The sequence below is a fragment of the Crocuta crocuta genome, unplaced genomic scaffold (genome assembly GCF_008692635.1).
Source record: "Crocuta crocuta isolate KB4526 unplaced genomic scaffold, BGI_CrCroc_1.0 scaffold11, whole genome shotgun sequence".
Taxonomy (NCBI): Eukaryota; Metazoa; Chordata; class Mammalia; order Carnivora; family Hyaenidae; genus Crocuta; species Crocuta crocuta.
In genome coordinates, this window is record NW_027528624.1 from 116,857 (window position 1) to 134,125 (window position 17,269).

Genomic DNA, 17,269 nt, shown 5'->3' on the forward strand with positions numbered 1-17,269 from the left:
ATATAAACAAGCTATGCCAATGATGCTCTTGGCAGTAATATTTTATATTTCAGATTCAGCTTCAAAGAATAGGTTCTTGAATATGAAAGTACAAAATCTAATAAAAGTGCAGGCTCTCTTCCATCATTCTTTAGCAAAGTAGAGCTAAGAATACCACTACAGATAGGTAAAATAATCTTGTTCAGACAATATTTTTCTTATAAGAGTCTATAGTATTTCTTTTCATTAGTCAAGCACTTTACATAGCTTTGTTTTGTACACTGAAAAATGAGTGACCTACCAAATACTATTTCATATAAGAAGAATTTTATGAAATCTATCTTTAATATTTTAAATATTTTAAATTAAAGCCAAATGAGACTTATCGCTATTTTTTCTACTATTCTCCTATGGTTTTCAGTACTTTCCTACTATCAATGATGATTTTAAATTATTGTCTTTAAAAATATCAAACTCATCAAAGTGTATTATTTAGGGAAGACAAATTAATGAATTATTATTCTCAGAAGGAAGAAGACATTTGATTTTCTCTTCCAGATACAGTGTACACTGAAAACGAACCACTTGAGTGTTCAGAGGGAAATATCTAGGATTCACTTCAGACCAATAGTCTTCATTACATCAAAAACTATATCTCTGTTCTATCTTAAGAGTGAAAAGCCTGCCTCATTATGAATTTTCCTTTTCAAAAGACGTGCACAGCTGGAGCTGATGGTAATAAAACAAATAAACAAAAATAAAAGCTAAATCAATTTTCTAAGGTTAGGGACGCATAAAGATGTGATTCTGCCAATATATGAATATTTTTATAAAGATGGTGATATTTCCATATGTATAGGATAACTCATCCAACATATAGCCCTCCCAGATGCTGCCTTCCTTACTTCATTATATCATCCCCTACCTTAGCTCAGCCTCTTACTTCCAGGACATTCCATTGCCAATAACTAAGCCCTTTCTATCATCAGTTGATCCTAACATTTTTTTCCCATGAATCTCACCCACTTAAATTCCTGCTTCTTCTTTTATCCAGCTGAGATTACATAATTCATCTCTATGTGAACTTCTTGCATGTAACTTTAACTTTCTTTCTCATCTCTATCTTGGTCCAAGTATCTAATGCCTTATTCACAAAACAAGTGTGACTGGTTTCAGTTTTTATTAATAACCAGTAAACTCAGGTGGACCCTCACTGTTGCTAAATCATTATTGCTAAATTTCTTCACTGTTACATTTTACCATTAAAACCAAATTCATAAGTATCTATAAAGCAGGTATATGTATAAATTAATGTGTTTTTATCCACCAGGAAAATTTTTTGAAGTTTTAGAAATGCTGTCAAAATATTCCAATAGATAATGCTATACAAAAAAAAAGGAATAGGAATTATAATAGCTGTTTCTATAAAGTGGAATTCTTTTTTTTTTTTTACAAATAGTTTATTGTCNTAAAGTGGAATTCTATAAAGTTTACAGGATTTAAGTCCAATATAAAGTAGAATTTGGTCTTGAATCTAAAACTTCATAAAAACATAAAAATAACATATTCAGACTATGTCAATAATGTTTTCTCTACCATAATCTTTGGTATTTCAGATTCTGCCATCAGAATCCGACTACTCTGTCAATTTACTCTACTCTCTGAGATGGCGATATTACACCTTCCCCTCTTCCAATACATTCTTCCTTATTTTCACTTCCAGATGAGAACATTGCTTCTTAGCTGGTGGAGAAAACATAAGAAGTCTGGAGAAAAGTCCTCTCTGCCACATCTTCTTTGTACTTTGCTCCCATGTTTTGTGCTTTGTTTCATGTTTATATGGACAAATCATCTATGTCTCTGTCCAAGCCCTGTTTCTAATTGGACACCAGATCCCATCTGCGTATCTTCTTCTACTTTAGGACATCACTGCAGAAATTGTCCTCTCCTGCATCATCAAGTTCTCTTCTCCATTGACTCACTTCCATCCACATGATAGCAATAAGGACAAACATTCTTATATTGCTCACTATACTGTAGTCCCTGCTGTACACTAATTTAATGCTTATAACAATTCACTGAGAAAGATAACTCTTTTGCTTCCCTTTGTTGCAGGGGGAAAGCCTGGAGCACGAAAAAGGTTAGAAACTTGCCTAAGGAGTAGAGTTAGTAGGCTGGGAGGTAATCAAATCCAATACTTTGTCCTTCACGTAATATAACTACTATATACTTTATAAACCATAGTTAAGGGGGGAGAAATCTATGATCAGCTAAAAATAAAGGAGTCATTCTGGTTGGTTCTTGTCCCCACAGTAATGAAATCTTGAAATTTCCCTTAAACTAGACTTCCTAACAAAGACAATTTTCTTGTTAATTCTTGATGTCCTGATAATTGGAGACATATCACATTATTTATGAATATATGATAATCTGAGAAAATTACTGTTTGTCAACATGAGCTGATGAATGTACATTAAATAATAGTATTAATTTATATTTTTCTTTGTTGTGTTTTATATTTGACAAATCTTTTCTTCTGCAATATGATTCCCTGGCATTCTTTGTAAGATGTTTTTTGTTTTTTCCTAATTGCACTTGTTCCTGAAGCTTCTTTGACAGTCATTCTTATAGGTTCCTTAGGTTATAATAGACCTTTATTCTGCCATGAAAGCTAATAGAAATGTGAAGTTTGATGGTATACCTTGTCTGGACCTGTGCCAGCTAACCTGTGGCTTAGTTTTGCTTAGCTTCTTTGGAAAATATCATGAATGAAGACTGAGCTTTTTTAGCTCTACTCAGTTACTCTATTTATAATCAAGTCTGTCTCTGGTGACAAGCCTGATGAACTCTGATATTGAATTATGCAGTTGACATGAGGTAGATATTTAGAAATTGAGTCTCTGTCAGCTGGACAAGAAATCTGGACCCATTTTCCTATTAGTCTTTATTTAATTTGTGTATCTGTGTTTGTCTTAAATTTCTGATATTTCCTGACATATGAGAACCAAGAAGTGACATTTTTGTTGTTTTTTAAAATCATTGGTAGAATCTTCTCTGGTTATATGGTTTGTGTTTTTACCTATATAAATCCCTCTTTCAAGGAAAGTTTTTGAATAGAGAGACACCAAATTGCTAGCATGCAATGGTCAACTTTTGGAGATTGAAACACTTTAAATAATGACATGATTCAAAATTAGTGTCTCTGCAGAACTTTTTAAATAAGGCTAAAGATAGGTAATTGCTACAGTTTTAAGGAAAAGTACACATGAATAAGCTTGTTCCACTAAGTTAAAAAAAATCACAGTATCATTTGAACATTCAACTATGCTTCTCTAAAGACCTAAAGGGATTAATTAATGCTTTTGTGTTTGTAAATGATTGACAACTCTTAATACATACTGACACTTCCATTTCTACTGCTCTGTAAAATTGGCTTCCCTATCTTGGATGAGAATTGATAAAACATTATCAATGTTAACACAATTTAGAAAATAAATCTATAACTCTTGTCTAAATATGAGATGAACTAAGAAACCAAAATTATATGGTCTCTTAAAGTATCTAACAAAGCAAAACTCTGGCTTCAGGCTACGATGGATTAATGCAGATCAATGAGGAGAAGGTACCACAGACGGAGTAGTATAGACCCAACAGGAATTTATTGTCTCACAGCCAGGAAGCTGGAAATAAGCGATCAAGATGTAAGTTGCCTTAGTTCCTTTTGAGAGCTTTGAGGGAGAAATGCATTCTATGCCTTTTTCTTAGGTTCTGGTAGAAGTTAAGGGTTTTTCAAGAATATCAGGATAAGTTGCTTCACTATAGAAATATAATTATAGCCATCTCAATTTAATCTTGAGTTGTGTAAATCTAGTGAGAGTCATGTTAACCTTTGATTTTAGTATAAATAGAAGAATGGAACATTAAGGAGACTCTTCTAGCTCTGTGAAGAATGATGGTGTTAGTTTGATAGAGGTTGCAATGAGCATGTCGATTGCTTTGGGTAGTGTAGATATTTCAACAAAATTTATTCTTACGGCCCACAAGCATGGGATGTTTCTCTATTTCTTTGTGTCATCTTCACTTTCTTTCACAAGCTTTCTATAGTTTTCAGTGTACAGTTCTTTAACCTCTTTAGTTAGGTTTATTCCTAGGTTTCTTATGGTTTTTGGTGCAATTGTAAATGGAATCAGTTCCTTGATTTCTCTTTCTTCTGCATCATTATTGGTGTATAGAAATGCAACCAATTTCTGTATGTTGATTTCATATCCTACAAGTTTGCTGAATTCAAGTATCAGTTCTCACAGATTTTTGGTGGAGTCTTTGGGTTTTCCACACAGAGTACCATGTCATCTGCCAAGAGTGAAAGTTTGAATTCTTTCTTGCCAATTTCTATGCCTTTTATTTCCTTTTGTTGTCTAGTTGATGAGGGTAAGACTTACAGTACTATGTTGAAAAATAGTGGTGAAAGTGGGCATCCCTGTTGTGTTCCTGACCTGAAGGGGAAAGCCTTCAGTCTTCCCACATTGATTAGCTATGGGTCTTTCATATATATGGCCTTTCTGATGTTGAGGTATGTTCTTTCTATCTTTACTTTTCTGAGGGCTTTTATTTAAAAAGGATACTATATTTTCTCAAATGCTTTTGTTGCATGTATTGAGAGTATCATATGGTTCTTCTCCTTTCTTTTAATAATGTGGTGTATCACTTTGATTGATTTGCCAATATTGAACCAGCCCTGAAGCCCAGAAATAAATCCCACTTAATCATGGTGAATAATGCTTTTAATGTACTCTTGAATTCAATTTGCTAGTATCTTGTTGAGAATTTTTGCATCCAGTTTCATCAGGGATATTGGCTTGTAAGTTTCTTTTCTAGTGGGGTCTTTTCCTGGTTTGGGGAACAAGGTAATGCTGGCTTCAATAGAATGAGTCTGGAAGCTTTCCTTACATTTCTACTTTTTTGGAATAGTTTGAGAAGAATAGTTATGAATTCTTCTTTAAATACCTTGTAGAATTCCCCTAGGAAGCCATCTGACCCAGAAATCTTGTTTGTTGAGAGGTTTTTATCCAAAAGATACAAAAGGGGCATGTGCACCCCAATGTTTGTAGAAGCACTATCAACAATAGCTAAATTAGGGAAAGAGCTCAAATGTCCATCAACTGACATATAGACAAGAAAGATGTGGTATCTCTATCTCTATCTCTGTTTCTATCTCTATCTCTATTTTTGTAATGGAGTATTACTTGGCAATCAAAAAATGAAATCTTGCCATTTATAACAACACAGATGGAACTTGAGTATATTATGTTAGGCAAAATAAGTCAATCAGAGAAAACAGATATTACATGATTTTATTCATATGTGGAATCTAAGAAACAAAACAGATGAGCATAGGAGAAGGGAAAGAAAAATAAGATAAAAACAGAAAAAGAGGCAAACCATAAGAGACTCTTAAATATAGAGAACAAACTGAGGGTTACAATGTTATATGGAAGATATTAATCACTGGACTCTACTGAAACCAATACTTCTTATATGTTAACTAACTTGAATCTAAATTTTAAAAAGTAACTATTTTACATTTGAACTTAAAAATACAGAAGTATAAGCCCAAACACATTTTTAAAACATATAATCAGCTTTTAATAGAAATTAATATTACATCTCAAAATATTGGAAATTATAAAGGCAAAAGAAAGTGTGGTTTATTAAGAAAAAGAGTGGAAAGAAAAATAAAAGCAATAATTTGAAATATAGAATATTACCATTAAACAAACATAATACATTACCATTATAATGATAAAAAAGAAAAAGAGATTTCTGATTTCTTTTTTCCAAAAGATTTCTTATTTCTAAAATTAAAAGTCAGTCATCAATAGACAAAGCCAAATGTCTAATATTCGCGTGTTGTTTGGTTGCAACATGCCTAAATCCACCAAAAATGTTTTCTTGATCCATGTGTATAAGCACAGATTAATACTAGTACTAAAAAAACTTCCTTTCCCTGGACATAACATTGTTATTATTTTGTTGAAAACACAACTAAGTGAGTTGGTTGTTTTGCTTTAATTCAAAAGTTCCCCAAGACATTCATAATTAGAGCAGTGTAATATCTAAGGTCCCTTTGGGCCTATGAGGTAATGAATCTGAGATCTAAGTGCTGAGTTTCAGTTTTTTAAGCCCTAGTAAGGATGGCTTAAGAAATTGTTGTCATTAAATGGATGAAAGAATGTTATTTTTCAAAATTTCAAATTTGGCTTTTGAGGATCCTGTTCAAAGGAGAGAAATAGCAGATCAGTGGACTTCCTTAAAGTGTTGTTGTTGTTGTTTTTTATAAAAGACATACCTATGTCTTTTATGTTATAATATAGTTGGTAAAACATTGTTTATAGAATTAAAAGTTGTGAAACAAAGTGGGAATAATGAAAAGTAACATCTATTACTTATAATAAGCAACAGAAATTTCACATAATGTGTGTATCTTGTAAAATTTTTCCTGAAAATAAACTATCTAAAGGCATTGTCAATGTAATGATCAGTAGGATATTTTAAAAATGTGAAAACACTGTAAAATAGAATCAAAAACATGAAAACGTTCAGCACTAGAATTTAGATAAAATCAGAAGATTTTCAGTTTTCCATAAGCTTTTGTTTTTGGTTTTCATATCATTTAGCAGTTATTTATATTTGAAATCTTTGTGTCTTTCAATTTTTGTGGACAAAAATTGATAATAAAAATTGCCCAGAGAATAATTTTCCTAATCACACATTGGCACTAAATGTTAGAATTAATTCATATGACTAATTCTCCAGGTTTTTTTTGTTTGTTTTCTGTTTGATTCTACAAATTCAGTTACCAGAACTCCTACAAACTTTTGGTTAGTGTTGTAATAATTTCAGAATGAAAAAAAAACCCATCTTACTCAATTTTAATAACACATTTTGCAAATTAACACCAATTTTTATGCTATAGGTTCATACAATAATTTTACTTTAACATAGCATATTACATAGATTGTACTTTTCTTTCTAATGTTTTCTCCCACATCATTCAATCAAAAATATTATTCCTGGGGATAATACACACACACACACAAACACACACACACACACACACACACACACACACCATTTTAGTATTATTTAAATTGTGTAAATATCTGAGGTGATTTCTACATAAAATATTTTAAACAGGTAGTACTAAAGGTAAAATGGTAGGATTTGGGTTTTTTGTTTGTTGGTTGGTTGGTTTTTTAACAAACAGGAGGAAGGAATAGTAACTGATATCAGCTAGAGAAGGCACTAGTGTAGAAGTAATCAAAAGGAGTCCAACATAACCAAAACAGATTTAGAAGCAATTATTCTCCAAATAAGTGTGTTTATTGATGAATAGTCAAAGGACCTGAATAGACATTTTTCCAAAGAAGACATAAAATATGGGCAACAGGAATAAGAAAAGGCACTCAGCATCGCTCATCATCACGGAGATGCAAATCTATACTTACTGGCAAGTATACAGAAACATTGGCACCCTTGCACACTGTTGGTTAGTATGTAAATGGGCACAGCCATTATGGAAAACAGTCTGAGGTTCCTCAAAAAACTAAATTAGAACTACCATAGGATCCAGCAACCCTTCTGGGTACAACCCCTAAGTAAATAAAATCGGTACTTCATAGAGATTATCTGTGGTCCTACATTCACTGCAACATTATTCACAGTAGGCAAGGGATGGAAAAAACCTGTGTGTCCACCGATGAGTGAATGGAAATAGAAGCTGGGAGGTTTTACACATGTATAAGGATAAATATATAAATATATAAATGTTATCCAGCCTTTAAAAAAGGAGTTCCTGCCATTTCCTATCCCATGGATGAAACTAGAAGACAAACATTACACTAAGCAAGAAAAGCCAGACAGAAAGAAAACACTGCATGATCTCACTTCTATGTGGAATTTTGAAAAGTCAAATACGTAGAAGCAACTTACTCCTTTGTACTACCATAGGAGAAAATAGCTCAGATTGTCTAATCATTTCTAAAAATCACAAAAAAGCAAATTTTATATTTATTCAGTTTACTGTTGCAGAGAAGTACATGATACCTAAAAAACAATGAAAGCAACTATACGTGATCTATTATTATTTGCTGTATACTAAGTTCTGTGATAAATATTTTTATGAATTATTTTACTTAATATCTTACAACTCCTTACAAACTAGGGCAAGGCATGCTTGGTTTTACTCAGGAGGAAATACACTGTGGCTCACCAAAAGTCAAAAGACCAGTAGGTGATAGGAAAAAATATTGACCTTGTCTGTCTACCCCTTTCCACAATCCTCCCCTAATTTATTATAGGCATGTTCATTAAAAAGCAGTTAAAATAATAGTGTCAGCCCTAACAAAATTATCTTCCAAGAATATTTACTACTCTGACAAACATTTTTCTGGGTGATGGTGTCTCACACTACTTTTTTAAGCAAAGTCTGCTTTTGCTCACATTTATGTAAGTATTTTTCTTCTAATGTATTCAAAATGTTTACCCTTTTCATAAAAACAGGGCTGAATTGAGAATCAATGTTCAATTAAAAAAAAAAAACAACTTACATTGTCAGTTTAAATTAAACCTGTCTCTTTGGAGCTGCTATGAAGGCTTTGTCGTATTCAAAGCCCAATTTTAAAATTGTTTCTAAGAATTGAGGAGTCTAGCATTCTGGGAATGATTACTGTCCAATTAAAACAAAGTGTGGAACACCTGGGTGGCTGAAGGTTAAGCCTTCGGCTCTCGGTTTCGGCTCAGGCCATGATCTCACAATGTGGAATCGAGCCCTGTGTCAGGCTCTGCACTGGCAGCATGGAGCCTGTTTGGAATTCTCTCTCTTCCTTCTCTCTCTCCCCCTGTTCATACTCTCTCTCTCTCTCTCTCTCTCTCAAAATAAATAAATAAACATTTTTTAAAATGTTAAGAAATCTCCTATTCACAAAGAGATAAGCTGACTGGAACTGAAACTACCATTAGCAACATTTGTTAAATACTTTTTCCAGATTAATTCAATAATTAATCAAGCAGCAAATTGATATGGTATTAGAGAATATGCAATTGAACCCTATTCATTAGTCAGTTATACCTCTTACCTCTCAAAACCTCTGAAAAATTTATTGCCGAATAACATGTTCATTGGTTAAACTAAAAAATAAAAATCTTCTTTTTTAAGCAAAGTCTGCTTTGAGATACTTGTGTTTCTATAAAATCTATTAGTCAGTGACATTATACAACCCAACTAAAATGTGATATTTTTTCTTTTTTTTTCTTTTTCTATTTTCTTATTCTTGTTTCTCTTTTTGATATCTTTCAACCTATTCTTTTTCCTTTCCCAATTTTCTTTTTCTGATTTTAAAAATTTTCCTTCTGTCTTTCTTTTGGTTTTACCAGTATCATCCAATAGGCCCTCCTGATTTTATGTATCATAAAGTTGTTGATAAAGAGCAGGGGTTGAAAAGATTTTACTTAAATCTCCAGATAATAAATATTTTCAGATTTACTGACCATTCCATCTCTGTCGCAATTTCTCAATTCTGCCTTTATGGTATAAAAGCAGCTGTGGACAAAAGGTAACAAAATAATGGGTATAGCTGTGTTCCAATAAATTTTTATTTACAAAAACAACAGTATTATATATATGTATATATATATATATATAAGAGCATAAAAATATATAGAAAGGAGAAGGACATTGTCCTGTGCCTGTGCCTTGCAGACCTCTGATCTAGATTCTGGTTTTTTTTGTTTTGTTTTGTTTTGTTTGTGATTTACATTTAGATGTAAATGCTCTATTTCATAACATTTGGANTCTTTTCAAAAATAACTTGTGTAGTTAGTTCTTTATTGTTTTTACCTAGAAAGGCCAAGGTACTGACCATGTCCTTCCATGTTCACTGATAAAGATAAGACATAGAAAAAGAAAACATTTTAGGAAGGCCAAAGTTTATTACTATATGCTTGTCTTTACAACTTTATTAGAACTGCTTAATGTGAAAACTGTTTTGTTCACCTGGAGATAATTTTTTACCCGATTGATATATAGGTAAATAATTTTAAAAATTATATCAATGTTTAAATGATTATCTGAGTTAAATATTATAGTTGTCATAAAAAAGTAAGCAAGCAGCTGTCACATTTATCAGTTCTGGAAAGAGAAGTCCCTTCTAGGTTTGTCAGTAACTAAAAGAAGCCAGGTAAAAGTGGCTAGCCATTTCTAATAGACTCTGTCTCATATTTCCTTCATGGAGGTACACAGAGAAACAAACCTTCAAAAACAGTTCTAGAACTTAAGCATACCGAGAAACTGGCTTTCTTTTTCTTTTTCCAAATCTGAATCGCACCATTTCTGTACTACATAGAGTCAGACCTCAGCACTGTGCATACTGACGAAGGTACTCTTAGAGCTCCATACGCTTAGAAGCCCTTGAAGATTGCAGGAGCCACAGAAACCCTTGACATTTCCACCAAAATGTTTACTGATGAGTTTCCTGTTCTGGAATTCATTGGTCTGAAATCTTGAAGTCCAATCTGAAAGAGAACCAGTCATGAGTGGGCTTTCTGCTGCTGCACGGGCAAAAAGAGAGAACACGTGGAGGATGACTCACATGTTTCTGACTGTTTGATGCAAAACATTAGTCTTCTAGAAAATATCTACTCAAAGTCTTAGAATTGGATACAGTGGGTTAGTAATTTTCCTAGAATTAATTGGGGGGTGAGCAAAAGTTTAGGAGGCAGAATATAAGGGATATTTTTTCCTTTGGAAGCCTGTTTCATTTAACCACCATTATAATTCCTTCATAAAGAAAGAGACAGAGGGGTCTCCAGCTATCTTGATGCCTCATATATAGGCCAGTAAACCATCAAAGGTTTGTTTTTTCGCTTGTCTCTCTGCTGTCCTGCTTCCCAAGATTCCATGTCTGGGCTATCAAATAAGTAACACAGGCAGTCAAATTGAGAGCACGAGGTAGGTTACTTCCAGCCCACTCATCACAAGAGCTATTAGTTCCTTTAAGTAGGGTTCACAACAAGATAAGGAGGGAACAGACTGAAACAACTAATCTTGCACCAGACATCAGTGACTTACATTCAAATTTCAAAGGTGAAAAATGACAGTCCCATAATACTATATATTTCATGATAGACCCACCCTAGCCCAGGATGTGCCTCTAAACTACTGTCCCCATTTACATATTGGCAGGGTCTCTCTAAAAAAGCTGTGGAAGTAATATTCAACAATTTTCAAATAGTATTTCCAAGATGCCTTGTTCCTAGTAGTCTCTTACCTTTGGAGATACCTGAGGTGCTTATATACACAGAAGATGAAACAGGAAAAACAGCTATTTGTTAACAAGCAAGAGCTTTGGCCATGAACCCCAGGATCAAGTTTCTGCACAGTAGTCTGGACTATATAAAGGGGACTTTTTAAAACAATTCTAGGTAGCCTTCAGCCTCAAAAGGTAACGACAACTTCAGGTGAAGCAACTGACTGAAGAATGCAAAATGCTTCCCTTATTAAAACAATAATTAATAATAATAATAATGAAACCATCAGGTTAGAGATGTGTAAACAAATTACTGAAAGAGCTGTGGTCCATCAGTAAAGTCTTTAAAGCAGAGACCGGGGATGCCTGGGTGGCTCAGTCAGTTAAGCATCCTGACTCTTGATGTTGTACATTGATCAATTGTAGGGCCTTCTTGTGATTCTCTCTCTCCTTCTCTCTCTGTTCCTCATACACACACACACACACACACACACACACACACACACACACACGCTCGTTCATGCTCTCTCTCTCTGTCTCACAAAATAAATAAATAAACTTTTAAAAAAGAGGAGACTAATGTAAAGTGGCCTAGATAGGGAAACTTCTGGCCAATAGACCGGAGAGCCTGGATCTATCAGACTGTCTCTTCAGTAATGTCTGCTGCCATCACCCTAACACGGCTATGAGAAAACAGGCATGAAAGGGTCAACAACACTAAGAAATCTGAATCTCCTCCCAGGATTTCTGATGACTTTCAGCATCACTACAATCTTTTTTTTTTTTAATGCAAACTGGAACTAATTAATACTAATAGCAATCAATCAAAGACTCGTTAAATAGGCAATTGCTAAAAGACACCATAATTTATTTAAACATCAGAACATTTTCAGAGAGTGTTGTTTTTCCAAATGTTTATGTGAAGAAACTGAGAAATTTCCCAGAAGTTCTAAAATCTCCCAAATTCAAGAGTAAGTAGGCAACTCATTTCACAATAGCGAGCAGCACCTCTTTTAACCAATGGATAAGAAATGAGAAACTATTAAACTTTTTTCTGATATTCTATCTATGTAATTAAGAGGTACAAAATAGCTCATGTTCATTTACCCACATATCTCACCAAAGTTATATATGTAATGATTTTTACCTAAGTATATTTATGATTCAACAACACAAACAAAAAACCTTGGGATAGCCTAAAAACCCAACAGTAAGTCATTACATTAAAAAATCATAATCTATTCACTCTGTGAAAATCTATAGACATGAAAATCCATAATTTTTCAGATTTTGCAAAATCCAAGATCAGTATTTGGTTATATTATATAAGCAAAACAAGAGACGTGATTGCAGTGCTGTAGACAGACATACAGGAATGGCTGAGTGATAGAAAGGCCAATAGATAATGAGACATTGAATGAGTTATAGAAAGATGAAATACCAGCAGCATTGGGGTAGGATTGGAGTGATTCATTTTATTTTCTTTATTTTCCAGATTTGTTGAAATAGATTCATACTAAATTTAACATTTTAAAATACCTATATATCTAAATAATTAAATTTGAGCAAATACAGTTTTGCATCGGAAAACATACTTATTAAATAATTCCACTGGGGCTCCTGGGTGGCTCAGTTGGCTGAGCATCTGACTTCAGCTCAGGTCATGATTTTGCAGTTTGTGAGTTTGAGACCCATGTTGGGCTCTGTGCTGACAGCTCAAAGCCTGGAGCCTGCCTCAGATTCTATGTCTCCCTCTCTCTCTGCCCGTACCTTCCTTGTGCTTACTCTCTCTCTCTCTCTCTCTCTCAAAAATATATAAACATGAAATAAGAAAATAAATACATAAATCCTTATTGAAAACACTAATGCAAGCACTACTTAAAAAGTGACTAGTCAGCTATTCAAAGCAACTGTTTCCCTTGGCTGTGTTATGTCAACTCTCACTGACCCCAATCAGTTCCAGGAAAACCCCTTTGTCTCTTTGGAAAAAAAGAAAAGAGCCATTAATTAGGAATTTGCAACTACTTGTTACATAATTTCATTGCATTTCCACTGCTCTTGTACTTGTCTGCCTCTGCATAATTCTAGAAGTAGTTCTAATTGCAGAGAGTTTGAAAAGCTCAAGAGCTAGAATTGTTGTCTTAAAAGCAACAGCAAAGACAGAAAAGGTCATTCCTTCTAGACCTTTTTGACAATTAACAAGATAAACCACAGAATAAAATCTCCAGAAAGAGCTGCTGACTACAATCCAACATTCTATGTGAGTTGATGAAGAAAATAACCAATGAATATTGGAGAAGTTACTTAATTATGTCTTTGGCAATTTTCTTTCCAATTTGTTCTTAAATATCTTTAATATTTAGTTAATGTTCACTAGCTGTAATGTAGATTTTTTTTTGTAATATGGACAGAGTAATGACGTAAAGTTACTGTCTTCTTGANGTCTTTAATATTTAGTTAATTTTCACTAGCTGTAATGTAGATTTTTTTTGTAATATGGACAGAGTAATGACGTAAAGTTACTGTCTTCTTGATTTACAATTGATGGTTGTCAGCTATCTCCATTTTCTTAAGCGCTAACCCTACTTTTTCCACAAGATCCTCTTATATTCCCACTGGAATTAATTTTCCTTCCTTCCTCTCTGTCTCATTTTTTAGAAGCTCTTTCACTTTGAACTTTATGTCTGTCTCCTTCACTAGGTTAAAATGTGTCCTGGAGCTCTGTCTGATTAAGCTGTGCTCCATAGCTACATATACTAAAATACACATTAAATAAATTATATACATATCATTAAATCAGTCTGGTCTTAGCAAAATATGGCAGTGACCACATGTACATCAGTCACCTGATGGTATCCTAACAACATTCTCGACCGAGTTCAGCATGGTATGATAAAGTGAATAATAGTTTAAATTTCCTTAGTTATTTCCATTATACTTTATCATCTCATTTTATCCACTTAGTATTTTCGTGATTTAAGTAGATTATGTATTGTTAGTCTAATTTTACAGATGAACACACAAAATGTCAAAAAGCTTCAGTAACTTGGCCAAGTTTACTGTCAAGTAATTGTAAACTGGGGCTCGCCCTCCAGTCTCAGGATTTCTGCTTACTTACAAGGTCCACCCGAAAAGATTTAGCAAATGGACCATTTGAAGAAATCAGTGCTTGATAAGTACTTGAAAAGTATATTCTCTAGTAAAAAAAAAGTGTTAAACCAAATATTTATTTGGACTATATTATATATATGTGCGTGTGTGTGCATGCATGTGAGTGAGTGTGTGTGTGTCTGTGTGTCTGTGTGTGTGTTATATTAAGCTAACTTAACTTTGGGAAAACTTATTTTAAATTCTATACTAATATGGTTAATAATTAAATTTTACCCATACTATGAAGCAAAAATGACAAGTCTTCAGAAAATGAATGCACAAAAATGATGAAACACATGGAACATGGTTTGTCCTTTGTGTAAGTGGACATGGTCTCTAATGCAAATCTGTAGAGGAGAAAAGCAATTTTTTTAAATGCCAAAGAGTCTTCAAACTATATAACCAGTACACTTAGCCTAACTTATCCTTAAGAGGTCAATTTGAAACAAAAAACAAAAAACCAGAGGTCAATTTGAGGAGAAGCAGAGGTCTAGAAACTGCTAACTCTGAAGGCGATGACTCAGTTCTTACTGCACATATAAATGATAAATGGAGAGTGATCAGAAAAACTGATCACATCATTTAGTTTTAGGTTTGTTCAATGATCCTTAGATAAGTACTTGATTAATTTAAGGTAATGTTTATATTATTCTTAATTCACACACACTGAAAAATACAAGGAGCAAGAGAGAAGGCTTGCTCTTAAACTATGAAGAGGAAGAAGAACAAGAAGAAGAAGAAGAACAAGAAGAAGAAGAACAAGAAGAAGAAGGGGAACGAGAAGTGGAAGGGAAAAGGAGAGGAGGAGGAGAAGGAAGAGGAGGAGGAGAAGGAGGAGAAGAAGAAGAAGGAAAAAAGGGGGGCAGGGGGAGGGGAACAGGGATGAGTAGGGGGAGAGAAGAAGAAGAAGAAGAAGAGGAAGGAGGCAGAGGAGGAAAGAAGGAGAGGGAGGAAGGGGAGATGGGAAGGAGGAGGAAGGAGAAGGAAAAGAAAGGAGGGAGGAGAGAAGGAAGGGAGGGAAAGAGGGAAGAAAAGAGATTGTGCAGAATCCATTTTTTTCACATCTAACATCATTTTACCCCCGAAACTACATGTGATACCGTAACTGGAAGCATCGGTGGTAGGCTTACTTTATCTAAATTTCTAGTGGAACAAATTCTGTGCAGCTGGAAAGTCTGAATCACAATTCTAGTCCATCGTAATATTGCTCAACTAGGTTTTAGAAACCAAAAACAAAATTTTACCTGGAGGTTTGAAGTTTATAGCATAGAGGAAAAATAAAATAATGTAATGTTTTTAGAAGTGATGTAAAATTTTACATTTCTAATGATACTTAATCTCCTGCAGTAGAAGACATTCTACTAGTACGTTAATGAAATAAATGGTTTTGAAAGATTTTCACAGTCTGAAAAGAGAAAGTTTAATTTTATTGTAAGCTGTATTTCAATTTTTGTTTTAAAAGACACTCATATGAGATTGCTTTTTAATTTTTCAATGAAATAAAATAAAGACTTTAATATCAAAATCCTTCCTCAAGGTCAAAAAAATGTAACCTTAAAGTGCTTTACCTATTACTTAAGAGGGTTAAATATAGGCTCAAGAAGTAAATTTTAACGTTTAGAGAAAGAAAGATCTCTTTCTTTTTTTTACAGGAAAAAAAATCCTAATAGTTAAAAGGTGCAAAGAGGCGATTCAAGTGTAATATAAGGTAGAATTTCTAAATTATTAGAGGAACCCAACAAAGAAATGAACCCCCATGTGAAATAGTTGCTGTTGAGTGACTGAGAATACTTAAGCACTTGTGTAGAAGATTTGGCACTGCTTTATTTTTCCATATAAGCAATATGTTAACACTTCAAATTATTTGCATATATTGCTTCCCTAAACAAAAATTAAATTAATCAAGAGTTTAAACCTTTCCCTAGAGAAACCAAGACAAAACCTAAGTTATTACGGAGCTGGGAGCTGACACAATGTAAAGCTGCCAAATCTGGTCTTTTAATTTCCTTTTCAACAAATACCCAGCTGCAGCAGAAGACCTAAAAAGGTATTAGAAGTGACTTCTTTGGACTTCACCAGCCTGGAAAGACACTCTTGTAATCATAGAACCTAAAGCACAGAATTAAGTTTGTCATGTATTCATACGTTATACGTTGAAAAGGAGTTCGATAAAAACATTTTCAGAAAAAAAAAATAATTTTAATGTGAGAGTCAAAATGTTCTCAGTTCTGCCGCGTGCTTGTGTAAACATAAGCAAAATATCTTTAGCAGCAAAACAGAAGTGATTTCCTTTTTTTTCTTATGGCTTCGAATCTCTCCTTCAATCTGAAATGGTTATTATTACAATAGAAGATAGTTTTATAACAGCACAAACATGTACTTCAAGGCCACCCTCGTACTTGACAATACTGCTGAACATTCATTAGTTGATACATGGGAGTTATTATAAATCACGTATTTGTAGACATTGTTGGCTAAATACTAAAGTCCATTAGATTTCATCATAGCAATTTCTGATTCATGCTGACAAAGAAGTTAGTGTGTCCTTTTTCTTTAATGCCTTCAATAGAATTATTCCTTTAAAATTGTTTCATTTTCTTTCTGTAAGGAATGTTTTTAATGTTATAGAAAATTTGAAAAAATCAGTTGGCAGTCTTTGAAAAATTGCTTCATGGCATAATGTATTGAGTTTAAAAAATATTCCAAGATATCTGTGGGGTGAGTTTTTCCCTAGAACTTGACGATTGTACACTATTATTATATATGACCACAAGGAGGAAATGGAAAAAGAGTGAGTGGATTAAATAAATATTCATACTTCAGTGAGGTTGTATTTC